Source organism: Ahaetulla prasina, chromosome 7 (assembly GCF_028640845.1).
Source record: "Ahaetulla prasina isolate Xishuangbanna chromosome 7, ASM2864084v1, whole genome shotgun sequence".
NCBI classification, from domain to species: Eukaryota; Metazoa; Chordata; class Lepidosauria; order Squamata; family Colubridae; genus Ahaetulla; species Ahaetulla prasina.
Window position 1 is genome coordinate 103010513 of NC_080545.1, and position 25782 is coordinate 103036294.

Here is a 25782-nt window from a genome sequence, read left to right on the forward strand (position 1 = left end):
TTTTTTTAACTCACCGTTTTACAGCAGAGGTCTTCAAACTTGGCAGCTTTAAGACTTGTGGACTTCAGCTCCCAGAATTCTGTCAAGTTTGAAGACCTCTGCTTTAGAGGCAGCGCATGCAGGCAAAGCCCAGGAGGCACGCGCACAAGGGGCACCCTAAGGGGCACCCTCCGCTTTTTTTTCTACCCTCCTTTTCACTCAGGAGCGAGAGGAAATAAGGAGGCCAGCAGGTAAAGCTTCACCCGCTTGCTTTGCTCACCTGCTTCCTTCCGCTGCCTTTTCTCATCCTGCAGCCAGCTTTCTCATTTAGGGAGAAGCTGCAGTCTCAAAGATCGGGAGGTCCGCACAGCAAGAGAAAGGGCAGCGAAACTTGCAAGAGCGGAGATGGGAGAGCAAAGCAAGCAATGCTTCGGGCTGCCAGCTGGCCTCTTTATCCCTCTTGCTCCCAAGGCAGCCGGGTAGCACAACACGAGGCTGTTTCTGCCCCCTTCAAGAGCTGCTGCTGCCATTCCAGAGGGTGGGGATGGGGCGGTTGGGAGGCCAGGCACTCCCACATCGTGATCGGGCTTGCAAGGCAATGGGATGCGCTTGCACGAAAAACACGGAGGCGACGAACATGGCAGCTGGGGTGAGCGAGCGGTGACCGGTAGACCGTTGGGGGCGTAGCCAGCCGGTCATCGTTAATGGCCATATTTTCGCTAACAGTTCACACGAACTGGTAGCAACCCACCACTGGATAGGACTCCTCAGAGCCCCTCAGACAAAGGGCTGGCTGGCTTTGTTTCACACCCTCCAAAGATGGAGCCCCACAACTGGGGGGGGAGGCAAGGTCATTTCCTCCTCGCTCCCCTTCCTACTAGGAGGCTCCCCCACCCCCAAGCTTGGCCCTGCCCGCCTTCCTTCCTGCAAGGAGCAGCAGCATAAGTGGGGGGGGGCAGGGTCTTCCCAGCCTGATACACACAGACACACACACACACAGACACACACCCGTGGTCTCAGCAGCCCCAGAAGGATGTAGGCACAGCCTTGCTGGGAGGAAGAGTTTCCTTCTAAGGGGAGAGCAAAAGGAATGGGGTGTGTGTGTGTGCCATCCTTCTGGGGGGTATGCACGGCCTCATCCAGGTCAGCCCATTCAGAGCCCCTCTGCACCCTGGACATCCCCTCCAGGAGGCAGAGATGCCACTCTGCTACCAAGAAGAAGGGATCCTGTCCCCTTGCAGCAGAGGAGCCCGCCAAGGACAGCGCAAGGGGTCTGCTGCTGCCCCCCGCTGTAGCCATGGCCGTCTCAGAGGGGGAGCAGAGAAAAGCTCCAGCATGAGTCTCAAGGGTCCCTCCCTGAGCCACCTTGGGAAGCCAGGTTGTTAAGGGCAACCCCAGAAGCAGCTGGGGGCCTCCCTGCAGAGAATCCATGCAGCGCTGCAGCAGCCTAGTTGGAGGCCAGGCCTTGGCTGGCGGGGGGGGGGGGGAGCCCAGCACCACACACGCAGACACACCCCGTCAGTTCTCCAGCAACCCAGAGGAGCCTCCTCTCCCAAGAGAGTACTGGCAAAAATAATAAAACCGAAACAACCCACAGCACTGGGCAGCCTCTGATGCCAGGGGCCAAATCGTCACCTCCTTTTCCCTCTGTGAACCTGAGAAGTCATAGGACACAATTGCCACAATACGCCAACGTCTTCATGGCTGACCCAGAGCAACACTCACGCACCACCGGAAGCCCCCTCCCCACTTTATGGCCTTTCCATTATCTGCACCTATAGAAATGAGCCTCTCAGCAGGTGCTGTGACCTCTTCAACCTCTTCCCAGCCCACCATTCAGCTTAAAGCAGGACCATTTCCTGGAAATCACAACAAAAAACAAAACTTGCCTGTGGACAGATAAGCCCCCCCCCCTCATTGCGCAGGAAAGCTTCCATCCACCCTGCAGGCCTACAGGCTTCCAGAACAAACGTACATACCCCCCCCCATCTGGCACCTACTGTCAGGCCCTGGACTGCCCCTCTTGGGATTCTGACCCACTTGACCGAGAGGCCGGATTGATGGAATTAGAGCGGCGGGCAGTGGCTGAACTGTCCACCCAGCGAGACCGATGGACAAACCGAGAGGGCCGCATCAATGGCCAGAGATGACCTACTGAAGGCTGACCTCAGAACGGGGCAGACACCACCGTCTGTCACTTACAGCTCAAACCACTCAACTGCACTGCTAATGAGCTGCAGCCCATTCTGGGCAGCCACCCTGCATGGTGTCTCTGTGTCCCAGGCTTGCATTCAGGCAGCCACACAACCAGAGCAGATCCTCCCAAGCAACACAAGGACAACCAGGCGAGGGTGGAAGCAGAACCTGCTGCAAAGCCAGCTGTCTCCTTTACCCCCATGTCCGCCGCAGCACCTTCACACTCACACACACAACTAGAGGTGTCCTGGCGTGATCCTCCCACGGGGCAAACGGGGCACCTGTGTGAGCATGCAGCATGCTTGGCATCCAGGCTCCAAACAAGAGCATTGACACTCCAAACTGTCAGAGCATTTCTGCCTCCAGGAGACTTTATAGATAGAGAGCTCAAAAATGCCTCCCTTGGGGAAAAAGGGCCGTTTAAGTGGACCGTCCAGAGGAGGACCCTGAGCCTGCACCCATCCCAACATTTCAGGCCACCTCAGGAGGCCTCAGGCAACACAACAGGGTCTTAACACATCACGGCTCTCGATTGGGAAGGTGTTGGCAATCTGTTACACACACACACACACACACACACACACACGTGCCCTCTGTGTCTACACAGCCACCTTCTCTTCCCCTCCCCACTCCAAGCCTCCCCCCCCCATTTAAATTCCATGTTGGTCTGCAGAAGAGACCCAGGGCAGCTCATGAAAGCTGATGCCTTTGAATGAAAGGTCTCGGTTGAAAAGGCAAATGCCGTCTCATTTGGGACTGCCACAAATTAGCAATCCTCGGGCACTCTCCTCCGGGAAGATCAGAGCAGAAGACCCAGAGCTCTGTAGAGCACCCCAAGAAACATGTAGCTGAGTTGGGGTGGTGTCAAAAAAACCGGACTCACTCAAGGATGCCCAGAGGGAGCCACACGTCAATCCTATGTCTAAAAAGGACATGCTACATGGACAGTCCTCGCTTAGTAACCATAATTGGCTGGAAACTCCCCAGTCGGTAAATGGAAAATCACGAGCGCCATGGACTTCCATCACTTCCCAGCCGATTGTTAAGGGAGTCACTGCGGTCGTGGAGCTGCCATGAAATGCACTTTTATTTCTGCGCCCTGCATTAACTCTGCCTGTCTCAAGCACACTAATTGCATTCACCACATGATAAGTGAGATGTCGCAATGGTTACAAATAGGAGGATCCATCACCAAGCTGTTTTTTGCACCGTCCTAACAAGCAGCGAGGACTCCGAGTAGACCTTGGGTGTCAACCGCTCATTCAGCGACCTTTCACATTTATGAAGGCCCTGAAGCAGGCGGCCGTATGACTGCGGGACTGCGGCCATCACTGCAACCACTGAGGTCCTGTGATCGTGATTCGGAGGCTTGGCAATGGGCTCACAATTTTGACAGCTTCAGAGTCCCGCAGTCACGCGATCATTCTTTGCAACCATCCCAGCCGGCTTCCCACAAGCAAAGTCAATGGGGAAGCTCCCGTAGCCTTTTCTCCCAAGAAGCCCCCAGGCATCATGGGGACCTGGCATGCTGGAGTGCCCACCCACAGCCCCTGCCCAATCCCCTGGGCTCTGTGGCACCTGCAGCACCGGCCCACCCATTGCCCAGGATGCAGTTTCAGCATTTTTCCCATGTTGCATTCATGCTTAAGACCCATGTGGGGCACTGAAAAGATGGCAACGGGACTGCCAGGATCACTACTGCTAAGCGATGCAAGTCCTGTGGCGTTGTGGATGAAGACCGCTCCCTCAGCAACAGAAACTCCCACCCCAATTGCCTTCATAACTTGAGGACTGCCTGTAGCTGCCCCCTCCTCTGGATCTGGGTTTGGAGGCTTCGTTTGTTTTCCGGAAACAGCCAGTTATTTTCAGAGAGGCTGAGAGGCTTCCCTCCTTTGGGAGCAGTTTGTCATCTCTGGGGACTTTTATTTATTATTTAAGCCATCCAGCTCCGTAATGACTCTGGGAGACTTAAGGATGAAAATGAAAAGCAAACTAATGTATCCGGAAGAAAAAGGAGGCAGCTGATCGGAACCGGCCCTCCAGCACCAAGGGCCCCTCCGAGCCTGGGCCTGGCAGAACCACCAGGTCTCCTGCAGCCACCAGAGGCCAGAAGGACGTGAGGGGCAGGACCCTCCAGGGGACTTTATTCCATGGGGCAGGAGTCAGCCCCAAGAGCTCCCAGCTGACATTGCTTAATTGATGGGACCCAGAGCGTGCCACTCTCCCTGAGCTCACCGGATGGGCCAAGACTTCCAGTGGGGTGGGGGGGTTTGTGGACCCTAAGACAGGCAACAGCACTAGAAGAGAAACTGGCTCTCTGAACTGTCAACTGGTAACCAGTGCCGGTCTTGTGCATACGACCACACACCCCTACTGCACCACCACCCCCATCCTGGGTCTACATAATCCTGAAGCAAATACATCAAGCCGGCAAGAAGGGTTACCTAGGCCAATGGGGTGCAAACATTTCTGAAGTGCAGAGAAATGGGGAGTGCAAGGAGCAGAGGAGGGGCAGCACAATCAAATTCTCTTTGTCAGGTTTTTTTATGGTAGTCCCTCTCTGCAGTTCTAGCTTTCCTGGTCTGGCCTACCTAGCAGGGCTGATAGAGGTGGCTTCTCAAGAAGGATAGGCATTAAAGGGAAAGTAATTATAGTTCTCAGAATATAAACAGATTGCTTTATTGGTTCCTGAAGTTGCTGTAAAATGGATTTCTAATAAAATAAGAGAATTTCAAAGATATACATCTCGGATTATAGTTCCAGGGAGGCTTTTTTCCATGTCGATATCTGGAATGAGAGGAAGGACACCAAAATGCAGGAATCGCCTCCATAAACCCTCTGCAAGATGTTGTTCATGGGCCAGAGGAGGCCGGCAGCATCGCACACTTCCCACAGCGCACAAAGTGCCAGAGGGTGCAGCCACTGAAATCAGAGCAGCCCCAGCAATTAAACTCTGATGTGTGGAAATGGGGTTTTTCTCCACAGGATGGTCCTTCAAGAACCACCACCACCTTCCTGGCAAGTGATCTCGACACGGTGAGTGGATCCCTTCAAAACACGCCCAGGAAGGAGAGGCAATTGCAGATCAATGCTGACCTGGTCCCGGTGTGAGCATCCCCACATCCTCGCACACAAGGCGGCTTCTCAGCCCAGAGACGAATATGAAATCTGAATTCCGCTTGAAGCCTCTGGAGAAAGGATCTGGTGGCAAATTGCTTCTGCTTCAGCCATTCTGGGATGGAGTGACCTATATTCCTTGAAGCTTCTGCTCTTGGATGGATACCCTGACATTCTTCCGCACAATTTGCTGATACAATTGAGAAGTCGTTGCTTCACTGCTGTCTGCAACCTGCCAGGTCCTGGGGCTGCAAAGCAGACCCAAATCGTGTTACACCCCTTACTTTTCACAGTTGGGCCGAGACTCTCGTGCTGGAAGGTCGCCTTGCGTTTGCTTCCGTTTCTCATGAAATCCATGGAATTCTGCTTTTCTTGGGATCGGCCAGATGCTCTTGGGACAGTCTAAGCGGTGGTGATGGCCTCTCTGAACAGCAGCACTCTCTTCCTTGGCCTTGCCTCCCACAGACCCTGCTCCTTCCACGAGGCCCTGCAAGAGAGCCCCCAGACTGCTTCCCACTGTCCAGGTGGGTCTTTGCGAGGCGATGTGCCGCTGGGGGCAGAAGGTCTGGGTGGCATTTTCTCTCTCTGCACCTGCCCACCCAAGGATCGGTGCGGGCCCCAGCCTTGACCTCAGCATGCTCCCCAACAGCAGACTCTACGTGGCAAGCGAGGCACGTGGCTTCTTATACGGGGTGAGCCTCAACCAGGAAACCTGACTAGCCCGTCACTGATTGACCCAGTTAAGAGAAGTGATTATCCTAGGGCTCTGCATCCTTTTCCAATGAAGGCAGCGAACGCTGGCCTAATGTGTTCAATAAGTATATGTCACGGCACATTATCTATTAATAGGTCTTAGATGATCCTCGGATTGCGTTATCAGCCAGGAGGAGGCGTCAGGACCCTGGATGATCCTGAAGGTTTCTTTCAGGCCAGCCTTTGGAGGGGAAGAAGCCCCTGCGAGTGGCCACCCTGCAGCTGAGGATAGGAGGGGATTAAAGCTGTTGGCCGGGAATCAAAGAAAGAAGCAGAGGGGGCAGCAACCAGAAGCAAGAGATGTACAGGTAGTCCTCGATTTATGACCATTCATTCAGCAACTGTTCAAAGTTAAGGTAGTGCTGAACAAAGGGACTTGTTCCTGGCCCCCAATAATCAGCCCCCCTTTCTGTCATGTGACCAAAACATGGGAGATTAGAAGCCCACCCACACTTACAGCCCAGGGGACACTTCAACTCTCCCCAGTTGCCTGTCTGCACCCCATTTCTGCCCTTCTGGGCCCTCACGCTCCCTCCACAGTGCCTGCCTTCCTGGCTGAGCTGGCTGTCTTTGGTGCCCACTGCTGACCAGGTGTGCCCGTTTGGCCCTTTGCACTCCAGGCTTTCTTCCCCAGGTCGCCCACAGCCTTTTCTTCACAAGACCTGGGTGTGATGGCCGCTGGTGGGTTTAGAACGGGCACATTCTGACAGCAAGGGATGGCAGTGGGTATTTGGGGTGGTGGAGGAGCAGCGGGGCTTTGGGGGCGACTGCAGCTGCCAGAAGGGCAGAGAGGCGGGAGTGAAAGGGGAAACAGCCCTTCCCTTAGGGAGGTTTGGGGCTAGGCCGGACTAAGCCTGGAATGGGCTTGGAGTGGGAACTCGCTTAACGACCCATGACTCTTGGGTAACTGTGGCAATGGGGAGCGCCAGGAGCGCCGTCTCTAGGTGATGACATCACACCTTGTCATCATTATTAACCAGAATTTTCGTCCCAATTGTGATCCCATTAAGTGGGATGAAGAACTACAAGATCTCACTTTGTGCAGACAATGGGAGTTTTAACTTTTACAGCAAGAGTGTGAATGGACCTGAAATTATGACTTAAACAACAGAACTTACTGAACTCCATTACGTATGGTTTGTCAAAAACAACACCTTGTCAGAGATGCTGTAAGAGGGATGCTTCTTTAAACATGTGGTTCTACCATGTCCTGTAGGTACCAAGTTTGGGGAGAAAGCAGTGGATTGTATACCTACGATTGTGCGACAAAAGTTCAGAGGCTAATACTCCATTGAACTCTACATCTCGTACATGGGATTTGCCAACCAGACAACGCTGATGAATTCTCCATGCCATCTTTTGATGGCCAAGGGAATGATGTTGAAAGATCAGCGCTGGCCCACTCACCCAACGGAGTGAAGACCAGACTGCACCGGCCATCTAGGAGCAGATGGCTGAGAGATGCAGACTTTGTAGAGACAACTGTAAGAGGGCTCAATTATGTAAAATACATGACCTTTAAAAAAATGATAGTGGTATAATAGAGAAGAAGTGATAGAGATCTCGAATCCAGTCTTACTAATACAGAAAAAGCGATAGAGGGAGTTGGTCCCTGGAACCTTGGGCGAGAGTAACCAGTCATATTGGAATTCAATGCAAACACAAGCAGTAGAAAATTATCTAACCAGTGTCTTAAACTTTAAAAGAGCTGATTTTAACAAACTCAGAAGGAGCCTAAGAAAAATTCCATGGATGAAAATCCTAAAGGGGAAAACAACTCAAGAAGCATGGGAAACTGAAAAATATGATCATAAAACCCCAGTCCAATACAATACTACTGAAAAAGATAAACAAGTAATCCACGAAGAAACCAGCATGGTTACACCAAGATCTCTCTGATAAACGGAAAGACAAAAAGGATAAGTACAAAAAAATGGAAAGAGGGATACGTAACTAAGGCAGAATAACTCGAATCTGCAAAGGTGAAGTCAGGAGAGCAAAGGCCCAAAATGAACAGACTTGCAACCGAAGTCAAGATAAAAAAAGTTTGTTTCAACATATAGATAACGAGAAAAGTGTCAAGGAAACAGTAAGTCCATTAGAAAGAGAAGATGGCAAGGAAGTAATAGGCAGCAGAGAGAAAGCAGAACTGCTTAACTCATTCTTTGCATCAATCTTCACCCAAAAAGAAACTATAGCCCAACCTACTAAAAATTAAAATTAAAATAAGCAAGGAAATGATAAGAGAACACAAGTCTAAACTTGACGAATATAAATCACAAGGACTTGACGGATTACATCCCAGGATTCTGAAGGAGCTGACAGATGTTATCTCAGAACCATTGTACCATTTTTCAAAAATCCTGGAGTACCAGGGAACTATCAGAGGATTGGAAAATCTGATGTGGTTTCCATCTTCAAAAAAGGGGAAGGAAACAGACCCAGAAAACTACAGATCAATCAACATAACATCAATACCTGGGAAGACAAAAAAAATAATAATTAAAAAACAGATCTGCGAAACAAAAGTTATAATTAGAAGCCAACACAGGTTAAAGAATTATTTAGTCAGATACAATTAGGAGGGGGAATACCCCCGTCGTGGAAAACATCCTTTATTTCATTGATACCAAAGGAGGAACAAGATTGCTCTAAACCCGGGAATTATAGACCGATTTGTTCTGTTTCCCTTCCCCCAATACTCCCAGCAAAGAGTCAGTCAGAGGCCTCCTTTTCTGATTTATTTACATATATATAAATGTCCTGGCCACGTTTACCCACGGGCCTGCCAAGTTTCTGGAGATAACAAGGAAATTACAGATAAGGCCAGAATTACTCACGAATATATTCTTCCCTCCATTGATACAGTTTGCCCGCGCAAATTCATTGCTTTGTCCAAGACAAAAAAACCAGGAAGTCCCGCCTCCTATTTATAGTCTCTGCAGATGTCACTGCATGACAATTATGACTTGGCTTTGTCCCAACACTTCCTCTGCTGCGCGCGCCGGTCACGCCTGCGCAGTCTTGCATCACTCCAAAACTGTTCTTGGGCGTTGCCAAATCAGAAGAAGGCTCCAGGAATCAGGCTTTGCCGGCCCTCCTCCTCCCTTTGAGTGGGTGCCAGGGAGGAAAGGGCTCAAGAGAAGCAGGGCTTGCCAGGTCTTCTCCTCACTTTCTGAATCATCCGAGTCCAGGAGTCCGGGTCCAGGAACCTGGGTCACAACACTATCCTCACCGCAGGGCCCTTCCCCGGGCTGACGATCGGGATGCGGTCGGGCTGGGTTCTGCTCATGGAAGGCCTGCACCAGGTCAGGGCATGAACGCCGGAGGCATCTACCCAGGAGAAATCAGTCCCATATCCCTTCCACGCGATCAAATATTGGAAACGACCTTCAGCCAGCGGGAGTCTCGACGCTGTGGACTTCAGATTCCTCCGACCCATCCTCGGCGACAGTGACGGGTGCTGTTGGGCACCAAGGGGACTCGTGTGGCCTCAGGAACCAGAAGGGACCGTGAAAACGGGTGGATCCGCATGGATCGTGGCAGGGTCAGTCGGTAGGCTACCGGGTTGATGACTGCCTCGACAGGGAACGGGCCGATGAATCGGTGGTCCAACTTTACCGGGCGGTCGGACGGGAGGTGTTTGGTGGAGCCACCCGTCTCCAACTGCCAGCGGGGCGTTGCCCGTCGGGAGCGGTCGGCGGACTGCTTGTAGTCCTCCTTTGCCCGATTCAGCTGCTGACGTACCAACTGTTGGACCGCATGCAATTCCGTCAGGAAGGTCTGCGTTCGGGAACAGGAGAGTCCGGTGGTGCCAGAGGAAGAGCCGCGGATGGTACCCCACATTGGCAAAGAACGGGTCATCTGAGTAGAGGTGTGCTGAGAGTTGTTAAAAGCAAACTCCGCCAGGGACAGGTAATCGCCCAGTTGTCCTGTTGCTGGTTGATGAAGCAACGGAGATACTGTTCCAGTATACCGATGACCTTCTCTGTACCCCCATCGGTCTCCGGATGGTGCGATGACGACAGACACACCTGCACCTCCAACGCGGCCATCAGGCTCTTCCAGAAGCGGGCTGTGAACTGAACTCCGGTCCGAAACCACCCTGTCCGGTAGACCATGGAGGCGGAAGATGTGCTGCAGAAAGAGGCGGGCGTTTTGCGGCTGTGGGCAGTCCGCTGCATGGGATGAAGTGTGCCATCTTGGTGAGCATGCCCACCACCACCAGCACCGTGGTGAACCCAGAGGACGGCGGCAGGTCTGTCAGGAAGTCCATAGAGATCGCCCCCCAGGGTCTGTCGGGTGTCGGCAAGGGCTGGAGGAGCCCGGGCGGGGCCCCCGTGGCAGCCTTGGCTTGCCGGCACGGTACGCAGGATGTCACGAGGCATGTACATCATGCCGCACTCGGGCCACCAAAAGGTCCGTGTCACCAGGTGGAGGGTCTTGAAGAACCCAAAATGTCCTGCTGCAGGGTTGTCGTGGCACTGGGTCATGACGAGGGCTCGGAGTGGTCCTGTGGGCACATATAATCGCCTCAAACTTGAGTAAGTCCTCCTCCAAGGTCCAAGGAGACGGGCCCACCTCCGCCTCCTTTGCTGCGACCAGGCGCCCTGGCGCTGCGCCTCGCACCTGGGCCCGCAAGTCCACTGGCTCTGCTGCGCCAAGGCTTCTGCCGCAGCACTGTCCGTGGAGGAAGGGGGTCCTTGGCGCAGAGGTACTCTGGCTTGCGGACAGGGCATCCGCCCTCCGTTGTGACCGCTGGGAATGTAGGTCACGCGGAAGTTGAACCGGCAAAACAACGACCACCGGATCTGCCGCTGGTTCAACTTCCGAGCTGTGGTGAGGTGCTCGAGATTCCGATGGTCCGCTCGACCTCCACCTGATGTCGGGCCCTCCAGATGGTGTCGCCAAGCCTCGAATGCAGCCTTGATAGCCAGCAACTCTTTTCCCAGATGGTGTAGTTGCGCCGGAAGGATTGAGTTTCCGGGAGTAGTAAGCGAGGAAAAGTGTGCCGCCATTCGCCGGAGCCTGTAGCAGCACCGCCCCAGAGCCACATTGACGCCCGCTTCACCACAAAAGGCCGGAGCGGGTCGGGATGCCTCAGGACGGGTTCCGTGACGAAGGCTTTCTTGAGGGCTGTGAATGCTTCTTGCTGCGGGGACCCCACCGAACGCAACCTTCTTCCTGAGGAGCTGGGTAAGTGGAGCCGCCAGTGTGGCGAAGCCCGGGATGAAGGTCCGTAGTAGTTGGCGGCCCAGCAGGCGCTGAACATCCTTCACCCGACGAGGGCTTCCCAGCTACACAAAGCTTCTACTTTACATGGGTCCATGGCTATGCCCTCGGGCGAGATGATATGCCCGAGGAATTCTATGGAAGTCCGGAAGAAGACGATTTCTCAGCCGATTGAGTTGTTGCTCCCGCGTTGCAGAACCAGACCGACGTGTCGAAGGTGGCTTTCCCTGGACCGGGAGTAAATCAGGATGTCGTCTCTGCAGATGTCACTGCATGACAATTATGACTTGGCTTTGTCCCAACACTTCCTCTGCGCGCTGGTCACGCGCAGTCTTGCATCACTCCAAAACTGTTCTTGGGCCAAATCAGAAGAAGGCTCCAGGGAATCAGGCTTTGCCGGCCCCTCCTCCTCCCTTTGAGTGGGTGCCAGGGAGGGAAAGGGCTCAAGAGAAGCAGGGCTTGCCAGGTCTTCTCCCTCACTTTCTGAATCATCCGAGTCCAGGAGTCCGGGTCCAGGAACCTGGGTCACAACACTATCCTCACCGCAGGGCCCTTCCCCGGGCTGACGATCGGGATGCGGTCGGGCTGGGTTCTGCTCATGGAAGGCCTGCACCAGGTCAGGGCATGAACGCCGGAGGCATCTACCCAGGAGAAATCAGTCCCGTATCCCTTCCACGCGATCAAATATTGGAAACGACCTTCAGCCAGCGGGAGTCTCAGACGCTGTGGACTTCAGATTCCTCCGACCCGCCCTCGGCGACAGTGACGGTGCTGTTGGGCAATCAAGGGACTCGTGTGGCCTCAGGAACCAGAAGGGACCGTGAAAACGGGTGGATCCGCATGGATCGTGGCAGGGTCAGTCGGTAGGCTACCGGGTTGATGACTGCCTCGACAGGGAACGGGCCGATGAATCGGTGGTCCAACTTTACCGGGCGGTCGGACGGGAGGTGTTTGGTGGTCTCCAACTGCCAGCGGGGCGTTGCGCCGGGAGCGGTCGGCGGACTGCTTGTAGTCCTCCTTGCCCGATTCAGCTGCTGACGACAACTGTTGGACCGCATGCACCCGCCAGGAAGGTCTGCTTCGGGAACAGGAGAGTCCGTGGTGCCAGAGGGAAGAGCGATGGTACCCACATTGGCAAAGAACGGGTCATCTGAGTAGAGGTGTGCTGAGAGTTGTTAAAAGCAAACTCCGCCAGGGACAGGTAGTCGCCCAGTTGTCCTGTTGCTGGTTGATGAAGCAACGGAGATACTGTTCCAGTATACCGATGACCTTCTCTGTACCCCCGTCGGTCTCCGGATGGTGCGATGACGACAGACACACCTGCACCTCCAACGCGCCATCAGGCTCTTCCAGAAGCGGGCTGTGAACTGAACTCCAGGGGTCCGAAACCACCCTGTCCGTAGACCATGGAGGCGGAAGATGTGCTGCAGAAAGAGACGGGCTGCTTTTGCGGCTGTGGGCAGTCCGCGGCATGGGATGAAGTGTGCCATCTTGGTGAGCATGTCCACCACCACCAGCACTGGTGAACCCAGAGGACGGCGGCAGGTCTGTCAGGAAGTCCATAGAGATCGCCCAGGGTCTGTCGGGTGTCGGCAAGGGCTGGAGGAGCCCGGGAGGGGCCCCGTGGCGGTCTTGGCTTGCCGGCACGGTACGCAGGATGTCACGAGGCATGTATATCATGCCGCACTGGGCCACCAAAAGGTCCGTGTCACCAGGTGGAGGGTCTTGAAGAACCCAAAATGTCCTGCTGCAGGGTTGTCGTGGCACTGGGTCATGACGAGGGCTCGGAGTGGTCCTGTGGGCACATATAATCGCCTGAAACTTGAGTAAGTCCTCCTCCAAGGTCCAAGGAGACGGGGCCCACCTCCGCCTCCTTTGCTGCGACCAGGCGCCCTGGCGCTGCGCCTCGCACCTGGGCCCGCAAGTCCACTGGCTCTGCGCGCCAAGGCTTCTGCCGCAGCACTGTCCGTGGAGGAAGGGGGTCCTGGCGCAGAGGTACTCTGGCTTGTGGGACAGGGCATCCGCCTCCGTTGTGACCGCTGGGAATGTAGGTCACGCGGAAGTTGAACCGGCAAAACAACGACCACCGGATCTGCCGCTGGTTCAACTTCCGAGCTGTGGTGAGGTGCTCGAGATTCCGATGGTCCGCTCGACCTCCACCTGATGTCGGGCCCTCCAGATGGTGTCGCCAAGCCTCGAATGCAGCCTTGATAGCCAGCAACTCTTTTCCCAGATGGTGTAGTTGCGCCGGAAGGATTGAGTTTCCGGAGTAGTAAGCGAGGGAAAAGTGTGCCACCATTCGCCGGAGCCTGTAGCAGCACCGCCCCAGAGCCACATTGACACGCCGCTTTCCACCACAAAAGGCCGGAGCGGGTCGGGATGCCTCAGGACGGGTTCCGTGACGAAGGCTTTCTTGAGGACTGTGAATGCTTCTTGCTGCGGGGGACCCCACCGGAACGCAACCTTCTTCCTGAGGAGCTGGGTAAGTGGAGCCGTCAGTGTGGCAAAGCCCGGGATGAAGGTCCGTAGTAGTTGGCGGCCAGCAGGCGCTGAACATCCTTCACCCGACGAGGGCTTCCCAGCTACACAAAGCTTCTACTTTACATGGGTCCATGGCTATGCCTCGGGCGAGATGATATGCCCGAGGAATTCTATGGAAGTCCGGAAGAAGACGATTTCAGCCGATTGAGTTGTTGCTCCCGCGTTGCAGAACCAGACCGACGTGTCGAAGGTGGCTTTCCCTGGACCGGGAGTAAATCAGGATGTCGTCTCTGCAGATGTCACTGCATGACAATTATGACTTGGCTTTGTCCCAACACTTCCTCTGCTGCGCGCGCTGGTCACGCCTGCGCAGTCTTGCATCACTCCAAAACTGTTCTTGGGCGCTACAAATAGAAGAAGGCTCCAGGGAATCAGGCTTTGCCGGCCCCTCCTCCCTTTGAGTGGGTGCCAGGGAGGGAAAGGGCTCAAGAGAAGCAGGGCTTGCCAGGTCTTCTCCCTCACTTTCTGAATCATCCGAGTCCAGGAGTCCGGGTCCAGGAACCTGGGTCACAACACGATTTCACTTTTAAATAATGATTATAAGATTTTTGTTAAAATAATAGCAAATAGATTAATGTTAGTTTTACAACGAAGAATTCATACTGATCAATCTGGATTTATAAAAGGGAGGCAGATGAGGAATAATGTTAGACAGATTATTAATATATTGGAATATTTGGAAAAGAAGAATACTTCAGCGGCACTTATTTTTTTGGATGTGGAGAAGGCCTTTGATCGATTGCATTGGGATTTTTTATTTAAATTAATAGAGAAAACGCAATTTGGAGACTGCTTTGTTAGAATAATTAAAGCGATTTCTGGAGAGCAAACAGTTCAGATTATAATAAATGGTAGTTTGACAGAAGTTACTAAAATTGCGAAAGGAACGAGACAGGGATGTCCTTTATCACCACTATTGTTTGTTTTAACTCTGGAACCATTATTGGATAAAATACGAGAGTTAAAGAAGATAGAGGGAATTGAAATTAGACAATATGAGTACAAAGTTAGAGCTTTTGCAGATGATGTAGTGGTTACTTTAACAAATCCTATAAATTCAAGTAGATCTTTGTTGGAAACAATTGATAAATATGGAAAGGTATCAGGATTTAAAATAAATCAGAATAAAACAAAAGTGATAATCAAAAATATGTCTATACAACAGAAACAAAACTAGAGGAAATAACAGGATTTGAGGTGGTAAAAAGGTTAAATACTTAGGGTTTATATTAGCTCATCGAACAAGAAACTTTATAAGAATAATTATGACTTGCTATGGCAAAAGTTCAGAAAGACATGAATGTCTGGAAAAACTGCAGTATCGTTATTGGGGAGGATAGCTATTAAAATGAATGTGTTACTTAGATTTTTGTTTCTGTTCCAGATGATACCAATAATCAAGAAAGATAAAAATTTGGAGGAATGGCAGATTGGGATTAATAAATTTATATGGCAAGGTAAAAAGGCGAGGGTTAAAATGAAAATAATTCAGGACTCACGGGAAAGAGGAGGCCTAAAAATGCCTAATTTTAAACTATATTATGAAGCAGTAGCCCTTTCAGTAATAAGTGACTGGTTTAATTTAACGGAGGAAAGAATTTTGAATATAGAAGGTTATGACTTATTATATGGATGGCATGCGTATTTATTTTATGAAAAAAAAGTGGATAGGGCTTTTAAGAATCATGTGTTGAGAAGTGCTCTTTTGCGTGTCTGGAAAAAATATTCCTACAAACTAGACCAGGGGTGTCCAAACTACGGCCCGCGGGCCAACTGCGGCCCACGGGTCAGTTTTTATTGGCCTGCAGCAAATTCTTGGTGGACAGTGGGGTGCGGCCCCCGTCCTGGCCCCCAAGGAAGCCGCCACGCCCGGTTGCAGATGCGGGAGGCTCCGCTGAGGCTACCCCGCCCACCCGGGCTGTGGGCCGCCATTCTGCCACTGGGCTGTAGGCGCCTGACGCCACGGCTCCAGCCCGCCCACCAGACAGAGGAGGAGGCGGGCGGGCGGCAGAGCTTCCGCGCTGTTCGGGCGCCTCGGCTCGCGGCGCCGCGCAGGTAGGCTCTCCGAGCGGGTCGGCAGAGCAGGGCTGGACGGGCGGGGGAGCGGAGCGGAGGAGGATGGGAGGGTTGAGCTGCTGAGTGGGCCCCGCTGCCGGGGCTGCCGAGGGTCCTGGCGGGAACGGGACGCTCCTCCTCCCCGGAGACCTTCTGGGTGGGGGGCGGCGAAGGCGGGTTGTCCCTCTCCAGCCCCCCCCCCCCCCCCCTCCCCCGGCGATGCAGCCCAGTTGGTGGGAATGCCTGGTGAGGGGGGGCGCAGCTGAGTTGGGGCCTTGTCCGGGAAGCTGAGTGACCAAGGAGGCTCTGGGAGAGAGCCGGAGACCCACCCCACCCCACCCCACCCCCCGCAGTGTTGCCACAGCTGGGGAAGATGGCAACATCCTGGGATGCCGGGATGCCCAAGGGGGATGAAGCCCTTCCTCGCAAAGAGTCTTTTGGGCCCAAGGCAGCTTGGCCGGCTGGTGGCCCCTGTGCCCCATGGGGCATTGCCAGGGTCGTTCCTCCAAGGGGCCAAAGCCTCCTGGCTGACCCACAAGGCCCTCGGAGGGGGAGAACAGCCGGCCTTCCTAGCACAGCGCTGCCTCTTCCCAAAAGGGAAGTTTTTTTGTTTGTTTGCCTTTGAAGGTGTCTCTCACCCGCTTGGCTTGTTTCTGTTTCATTTTGTCTGCCTCTGAGAAGGACTGGCTGGCTGCAAAACTCTTGTGGCTTGAGGCTATTGTGTGCACTCTGTACATGGGCCCCAGCTGCCCTCGAGCAGCTTCAAAGCCCTTTGGGGCTCTGCTCCCAAACCTGTGCCCAAACCGAGGGACCCTTGGGGCTTTTTGCATGCTGCAGGATCTCCCAGCGTGACAGTTTTGCACCCTGCAGACTGATAGAAAGCAGCTGGGACTCTGGCGGAAAAGAAGAAGACCGCATCGAGAACAGGTGAGGCGCGAGGGCGAATAACAGCTTGATGGGGGGAAGTGTGCAGAATGGCTCCAGACAAAAACTATATCGCACTTTTGACCAGTCCTCACACTTATGACCGGTCATCATTTATGCCTGTTGCAGCATTTTGTGCATAGGGACTACTCAGAGGGCTGAAAAAGTTATTTTTGACCTGTCCTCACACTTTTGACTGGTCCTCACACCTACAACTATCTTTACATTTTGCACCCTATCTTGTAACCGTGGTGAAGAGAAGCAGTTGTGAAATGAGTGATATGGTTGTTAAAAATGCTGCAATGGGCATAAATGTGAGGATGGTCATGAGGACTGGTCAAAAATTACTTTTTTTAGCCCTCTGAGTAGTTTCTATGCCCATATCCACATCCACTCAGTCACATGAGGAGTTAGCCACGCCCACCAGTCACATGACCACCAAGCCACACCCCAAAATAAGCCACGCCCACAGAACTAGTACAAAAAATTTAGCCCCCCCCTCCCCCCCGTGGTCCGGGCCTTTGCTTATTTTTCTGTATTTGGCCCTCACTCAAAAAACTTTGGACACCCCTGAACTAGACTATAAGATTCCTATATGGGCAAGCCCCAAACATGCAATAGAGAATATAAATAGAGAACATAAATAGGAAATGATTACTTATAAAGAACTTTTGTATGCTGAAAGAGGTAGCTTGAAATTAAAATCTTTACAGGTATTAAATGAAGAAGGGAGGAAATATACTTGCTTTCAATATGGGCAACTAAGTGCTAGATGGAAAGAAGATCAAAAAATTGGTATAATGCAAAGGGAGGAAAATTTAATAAAGCAAATTAGAAATCAGTCCCAGGAGCATATAAAGAGACTGTACAATGTGTTGCTTGAAATAGATTCGGAAAAGGATTTGGTAAAGGACTGTATGATAAAATGGGCACAGAATATTCAGGAACCAATAATGTTGGCAATATGGGAGAAAATCTGGGTTAGAAATGTTAAGTTTACACAAGCACGGAATCTAAGGGAAAAGATATTTTATAGATGGCATTTAGATCCCAAAAAATTATCATGTATGTATCCTGATATCCAAGCGAAATGTTGGAGATGTGAGTGTGATGATGCTACATATTTTCATATTTGGTGGACTTGCAAGAAAATTAAGGCCTTTTGGATAAGAATTTGGTGGATTATTCAAAATGTCTTGAAGAAGAAGATAAAGTTCCTGCCGCAATTTTTCCTTTTGGGAATTATAACGGATTGTACAGTGACTGAGACTAAATTGATCTTGAACTTAATAACAGCAGCAAGACTGCTGATTGGACAATATTGGAAGAAAAAAGAATTACCTACAATAGAAGAATGGATATTGAAAGTTACTAACTTGGCTGAGATGGCAAAAATCTCAGCCTTTTCGAAAGACAATACGCAGGAAAGATATTTAATTGAATGGAAAAAATGGGTTATTTACAAAACAGATATCAGATTAAGAGATATCAGATTGCCTTTGAATAATTAGGAAGTATTATTTTAGAATGTAATGGGGGAGGTCAGGAAATGAAAAGGCTCGGATGAGGCTAACTGGATTAGAAGGGAAAATCTTACTCTGTGTTTTGTATATGTATAACAATACCTTGTGATTGACCCGGGAAGCGGGGAGGAAGAGAAGGGAGGGGAAGGGGCTGTGAGGGGGAGGAAAAGGAGGAAATGTTTTTGTTTTTTAAAACTTTTTCAATAAAAAAAAAAGAAGCCAACACAGGTTTGTTAAAATCATGCCAAACCAATCTTATTTCATTCTTTGACAAAATGACTAAATTAGTAGACCTGCAAAATGCTGTGGACATAGTATATTCAGACTTCAGCAAGGCAGGGTGAAATGCTACCGGTTCGGGCCAGTTCGCCTGAGTCGGTAGTAAAAATGCTACTGGTTCACTGGAACCAGTAGTAAAAAAATGCTTCAAAAAGTAAAAAAAAAGTTCTGATGATCACGCAGCAGAGCTGATCGTTGGAACTTTTTTTAAAAAAAAATAGCATTTTTTTACTACCAGTTCGGGCGAATAGATAGTAAAAAAAAGTTTAAAAAAAAGTAAAATAAAGATTCCAACGATCAGCTGTGACAAATCAGCTGTGCCAGTCAGAACTTTTTCTTTTATTTTTTCAAGTATTTTTTTACTACCTATTGCCCAAACTGATATTTTTGTGTAAAGTGTGAGTTTGTTTTTGAGCTCTCTGTGACTCTGTGAGGATCCTGCTTGTAGCAGAGGCCGTTTTATGTGAAGTCCAGCTGCTTTTGCACTGTGTGTGAGTCAGTTGTGTAGCTTTTGTGTTATTTTTGTGTAAAGTGTGATAGTTGGTTTTCCCAGTCACATGATCAAGCCATGCCCACCCAGTCACACGACCACCAAGCCACCCCACCAAGCCATGCCCACAGAACTGGTAGGGAAATTTTTTGAATTTCACCACTGCAGCAAGAAATTGGTAAAGTAGACCACAAGCTACAGGCAAAATGGCTGCCTGTGATCAAGAGGTGTGTCACTTGGCTCCTGTTTAGATTCCCACAATGGCACACGTTTTTTTCTAATGGGCAGGATTGATATTGTGAAGCTGATGGAAGGGGATACAAGACCTACTTATGTGGTATTTGCGTTCATGTCCAAGCCTGGGTGACCAGCACTTGAGCCTACAAATCTCAATGATGGCAACTGCAGAAGCCGGGGCAAAATGCCAGATTCTGGGAAGAAGCGCTCACCTTCCTTCACAGAAGAGGAAAAGAGGATACTGGAAAGATTTCAAGCAGGAAATAAAGAGGCTGATGGATGGGCACCTTGAAAACAGGGCAGCAATGGCTCAACAAGCCTTGGTCACCATCCAGTCTGCCACACTCACCTTATCTTGCCTCTGGACCCGGCAATGTCCATAGTGGATGGGGGAATGCCAAGGATGTAATGTATCTTAATTTCAGCAAGGCATTTGACAAAATGTCATGTGACAGACTCATTAGCAGTCTATCCAGGCGAGGACCGGTTGCAGGATAATTAAATGGATACACAGAACGGCCAGCGTAAAAACTGTACTCCAGAAGGACCCAGCTGGGAGCAAGATGGATCTGAGCCTACCAGCCCTTGACAGTCCTCTTCGGCTAGCGCATCTTCTGCTCTGTAATCGGCCAAGAAACCCATGAGTCCTCACAGAGTTCCCAAGCCTAAATGGTGGCATCATCAATTGGCAAAGGAGAGTTATCTATCCAACAGCCAACAGATAAAAGAAAATTGCACTGCACGGGCAGGTTCATGGGGGGGATCCCTGTTTTGCACCCGTTTTGCATTATCCGAGTAAGAGGAGAACCTCAGGAGCCAGCATTTGGCAGCTCCAAGAGGCCTGGCAGGTCAAGGACCCTCCTGTCTCCAGTGAGGGGAGGGCAGGCATGCTTCAGTCCAGCCTCCCAACTCAGCTGCCCGTCTGCCCTTCAAGCCAGCCAGCTAGCGGCTTCACAAAGCCTGCTTCCTCATTGCCTCGGGCAGCCAGGACAGACTGACACAGGTTCTTCTGTTTTGTCTAAAGGAAGGACATTACGGTACTGGCAACTGCTGAATTCCAGGCGAGCTTGTGGATGGATGAAGCAGGCCTCCAGCAATCCAGAGCAACTGAACAGAGGAAGGCAAAGTGCAGAAGAAGAAGGTGGTCCTGGAGTGGCCGTCCAGGTTTACTGGTGGGCTCAGCAACGACGAAGCGGCTCTCCCAATCGCAGAAGAGAGGATGCTGTCTCCTATCACTCATAGCGCCTGACAAGGCAGCCCAGGTAAGTGGCCCTTTCCCAGCAGTCGAAGAGAGAAATGCAGCTGCCCATTCTACCAGAAAAATATGATAAAAAGCACTACATATTTGATCCTGCACATACTAACTGCAACTAGAATTGTATTTGTGCAACAATAGAAAAACGATGAGATCCCGTCTGAGGGGAATGTAATTAAGAAAATATTAGAATGTGCAGAAATGGACAGACAGACTAACGCTTACTATTAAGGATAAAGAAGAAACCAAATATTTTCTGATATGGGACATATTTTATCAATGGCTAGATAACAGAAACAGAAATTAGAAAGGAGGAGATATATAAAAAAAAGGAAATGGTAAAGTGGACAGTTATTAAAGAAGATGATGTGAAGTGTTAAGTATTAATGTTATTATATTATATTATCAATATGGTGATAATATCACAACAGATGTGTGTAATATGACTATCTAAACGTAACTGTACCCAGAACACAAACTGTTTGATGAAAATTGAATGTTATATAAACAAATAAAACATGTAAAAAAAATAAAATAAATGCAGCTGCCCAGTTTTTCTGTCAAGGGTCTCTTGAAGCCCACTCACCCGGCGGAATGCCCTCAATGACCCAAGAGAAGCAGCATTAGATGGGGGGTGGCGTCATGCTGGTGTGGTGTAGAAAGACAGGACTCTGCTCTTTTTGCCCAATTTTGTGTGTCTGGAGACCCGCAACGATAAAGTTGGACCCTGTAGAGGTCAGCAAAAGAAAAGGGAACCCTTGGAGGCGCCGGGGTGAAGGGCGATCCCGCGCAGCAGAAGGTGGAATCCGAGACAGAAGAGACCGGCTGCTCCTTCGGCTAGGCCCAGAGGCCTGATGGCCCGAGCAAATGGCCAGGAAGTGAAAGAATGATAAACAGCAGAGAGTATCTGCGGTAAAAGTTTAAGCAGAAATAGGACACTATACTACTTCTCTAAGCTGAGGAAATCTGCCAAGAACTGACTGAGTGAGCTCCAAAGTGTAAAAAGCGGTGCCTAAGCAGTGGGAGCAGAAAAGGGGGGGGGGGGAAAGTAAGCAGAAAGAGACAGTATTGAATGGACCGAGACTGAAAGTACTTACGTATTGTGAATGGTGATCTAAAAGACTGCCGTGCTTAAAGACTGGGAGATTAGTGTGGGATTTATACTGAGAGCAGAGGAACAACAGATCGTTCTTGGAAAGGAAAATAAAAGAGAGAGAGAGAGAGACAAAAAAGATGTGGAGCAGGGACAGTGACTGTGCAATTTATTGATAGCAACCATCTCCCACCTCGAAGAACGCTAAATAGCAGTGAATCTAGAAAGCATAAAGATTAAAGAAAGAAAGAAAAACTGATTACTAGGGTGATAACACTGGAGTGGGATCTAATTATAATCAATTGATGAACGTACCTTGATGAACGTATCTTTTCTTTTATGTACACTGAGAGCATATGCACCAAGACAAATTCCTTGTGTGTCCAATCACACTTGGCCAATAAAATTCTATTCTATTCTATTCTATTGACTGTCTTTTATATAGGGACATGGTGGCTCAGGGGCTAAGACAGCTGAGCTTGTCGATCGAAAGGTTGGCAGTTCAGCGGTTCGAATCCCTAGTGCTGCCATGTAACGCGGTGAGCTCCCGTTACTAGTCCCAGCTTCTGCCAACCTAGCAGTTTCGAAAGCATGTAAAAATGCAAGTAGAAAAAATAGGGACCACCTTTGGTGGGAAGGTAACAGTGTTTGGTGCGCCTTTGGCGTAGATTCATGCCAGCCACATGACCACGGAGATGTCTTCGGACAGTGCTTTGAAACGAAGATGAGTCGGCAACGACCAGTACGTATGTGCGAGGGGAACCTTTACCTTTTATATATGTTATATATTGTTTATTTATTTATTATTTATTTAATCATATTTGTATACCGCCCTATCTCCCGAGGGACTCAGGGCGGTTAACAGGCACTTAAAAAACACATAAATACAGCATAAAAACAATATTAAAAAACTTATTCTAAAAGCCCAATAACTAAAAAATATATAAAAATAAAACCCAATTTAAAACCCGTAAATTTAAAATCTAACTCAGTCCTGCGCAAATAAATAAGTATGTTTTAAGCTCGCGGCGGAAGGTCCGAAGGTCTGGAAGCTGACGAAGTCCTGGGGGTAGCTCGTTCCAGAGGGTGGGAGCCCCCACAGAGAAGGCCCTTCCCCTGGGTGTCGCCAGACGACATTGCCTCGCTGACGGCACCCTGAGGAGTCCCTCTCTATGAGAGCGCACGGGTCGGTGAGAGGTATTCGGTAGCAGTAGGCGGTCCCGTAAGTAACCCGGCCCTATGCCATGGAGCGCTTTGAAGATGGTCACCAAAACCTTGAAGCGCACCCGGAAGGCCACAGGTAGCCAGTGCAGTCTGCGCAGGATAGGTGTCTTGCGGAGCCACGAGGGCTCCCTCTATCACCCGCGCAGCCGCATTCTGGACTAACTGCAGCCTCGGATGCCCTTCAAGGGAGCCCCATGTAGAGAGCATTGCAGTAATCCAGGCGAGACGTCACGAGCGTGAGTGACCGTGCATAGGCATCCCGGTCCAGAAAGGCGCAACTGGCGCACCAGGCGAACCTGGTAGAACGCTCTCCTGGAGACGGCCGTCAAATGGTCTTCTAAAGACAGCCGTTCATCCAGGACGCTAAGTTGCGCACCTCTCCATCGGGCCAGTGCCTCGCCACCGACGGCCAGCCGCGGATTTAGCTGACTGTACCGGGATGCCGGCATCCACAGCCACTCTGTCTTGGAGGATTGAGCTTGAGCCTGTTTCTCCCCATCCAGACCCGTCGGCCTCCAGACACCGGGACAGCACTTGATAACCGTTGGGGTGGTCTGGTGTGGAAAAGTACAGCTGGGTGTCATCCGCATACAGCTGGTACCTCACACCGAAACCACTGATGATCTCACCCAGCGGCTTCATGTAGATGTTGAACAGAAGGGGCGAGAGGATCGACCCCTGCAGCACCCCACAAGTGAGGCGCCTCGGGGCCGACCTCTGCCCTCCCGTCAACACCGTCTGCGACCGGTCGGAGAGATAGGAGGAGAACCACCGATAAACGGTGCCTCCCACTCCCAATCCCTCTAACCGGCGCAGCAGGATACCATGGTTGATGGTATCGAAAGCCGCTGAGAGGTCTAATAGGACCAGGGCAGAGGAGCAACCCCTATCCCTGGCCCTCCAGAGATCATTCACCAACGCGACCAAAGCCGTCTCCGTGCTGTAGCCGGGCCGGAAACCGGACTGGAATATTGAACAATATTGAAATATTTCTATACTTTTTATTGAATAGATTCTAATAATAATAACAATAAAGAGTTGGAAGGGACCTTGGAGGTCTTCTAGTCCAACCCCCTGCCCAGTATATAACAATATATTAATTGTTATATTAATAACAATATATTAATTGTTCCCCTCTCTCTTTTTCTATATACCTATATCTAGCTATAAAATACTTCCCTTTTTATAGATTTATAAATTGATTATAGAATTGGTCTTGCTTCTTTGTTCATCATATTTATATTTATATTTGCTTAGCTGGATTGATTTAAGATATTAATTTAGGATTAACTTAAGATATTGTGTGTTTGATTTCAAATAGATAAGAATAGGTAAAAATAGTGTTGTATATAATAGTTGATTGCTATATTAATAGTGGATAGTAAATATATCATACATTTGATTATATTACATTTGTATCTTATTTAGTATAATCTTGGTAGAGATAAAAGGTAGACCTCTCTATAATATAGGATTAAACTCTGTATGGTACGGTGGAACTATTTTTTTCAAGCACTCAAAATGTCAAATACATCCACAGTTACAAAAACAGTTAAGAAAGCAACCTCAGGAATAGCCTCTCCTGCAGGACAAAAATTAACATGTCAAGTGCTGAGAAACCAGGATCAGTTCCAACACTGCAGAATATACAAATAGCATTAAACATGATTCAGGAAGTAATGATGTGACTAACAACCATGAAGAAATGAAAGAAGACATTAAAAAATTGGATGATAAGATGGAAAAGATTCAAGAAACGATAGCAAAAAACGAGCAAAGAATTAAACAGGTAGAGGCAAGAATAGAACAAACTGAAAAGAAGCTGGAAGACACGGCAGAGAAATTAATAGCAATAAATAGAGAGATGGAAGAGACAATAATTCATTTAGTATTAGAGAGATCTTCTTTCTACTTAAGATTCCAGAACATAAAAGAAATAAAGAAGAAGACCTTTGTAACCTCAGGATGGAAGTGTTGGTGGAGTCGCTGCAAATGAACAAACAGGAAATCCAAAATAATATCGACAAAGCATGTCGTGTACATATCAACTATGCATGACGGCATAGGCTTCCTCGTGAAGTTCATGTAAGGTTCACAAAAAAATCAGTATGAGATGAAATTTATAGAAGAACAAGAGAAGAACAAATAATCTATAAGGGAAAGGAAATTATTATACTAAAACAACTACTGAAAAGGATTCGAGATAAAAGAAGAAATTATCAGTTCCTTTCCTCAAAATTAATAAAAAAAAGAATTACGTTTCGTTGGTTAGTCCCCGAAGGAATGTTAATATCCTGGCGGGGAAAAAAAGTAAGAGTTGACATGGTTGACAAAGCCCAGGAGTTCTATGAACAATGTTTTGGAGAAGAATCGGACAGCAGGGAGGAACTTGAATCGAACGGCCAAGAGGAACACTTGACAGAGGAAAGCGAAATAGACCAAGAATTGAGAGAGGCAACAAAACAGGGACCCCAAGAAAGAGAAGGAGTACAGACGAGACACCAAAAGAGATAAGAGAAGCAGGACTGACTAATAAGTAGCAAGATGGAAGAAGAGGTGAATTTGTTTTCAGTTAACATAAACGGATTAAATTCACCCATAAAAAGAAGACAGACAATAACAAAGTTACAAAAATTAAATATGAATATCATATACCTACAGGAAGTGCACATACAAAAGGAAAAAAGTCGTATTTTGGAAGCCCTCAAGTTAGGAAAGTTATTTACATCATTAGCCGAATCCAAAAAAAACAGGGAATAGCAGCATACATAAAGGAATGGCTGAGGCCTAAACAACTGTTCGCAGACCAAGAGGGAAGGACATTACTAACAGAAATTTATATAAAACAAAGAAGAGTTTTTTCTCTCATATAAAGAGCATATAA

At 49.7% G+C, this 25782-nt stretch overlaps 1 protein-coding gene across 1 annotated transcript in view; it reads right to left on the bottom strand.

Annotated features, from left to right (window-relative positions):
* SND1 (staphylococcal nuclease and tudor domain containing 1) overlaps positions 1-25782 on the bottom strand; it is a 121386-nt gene that overhangs the window by 75247 nt on the left and 20357 nt on the right. The gene's annotated exons all lie outside the window — the stretch shown is intronic.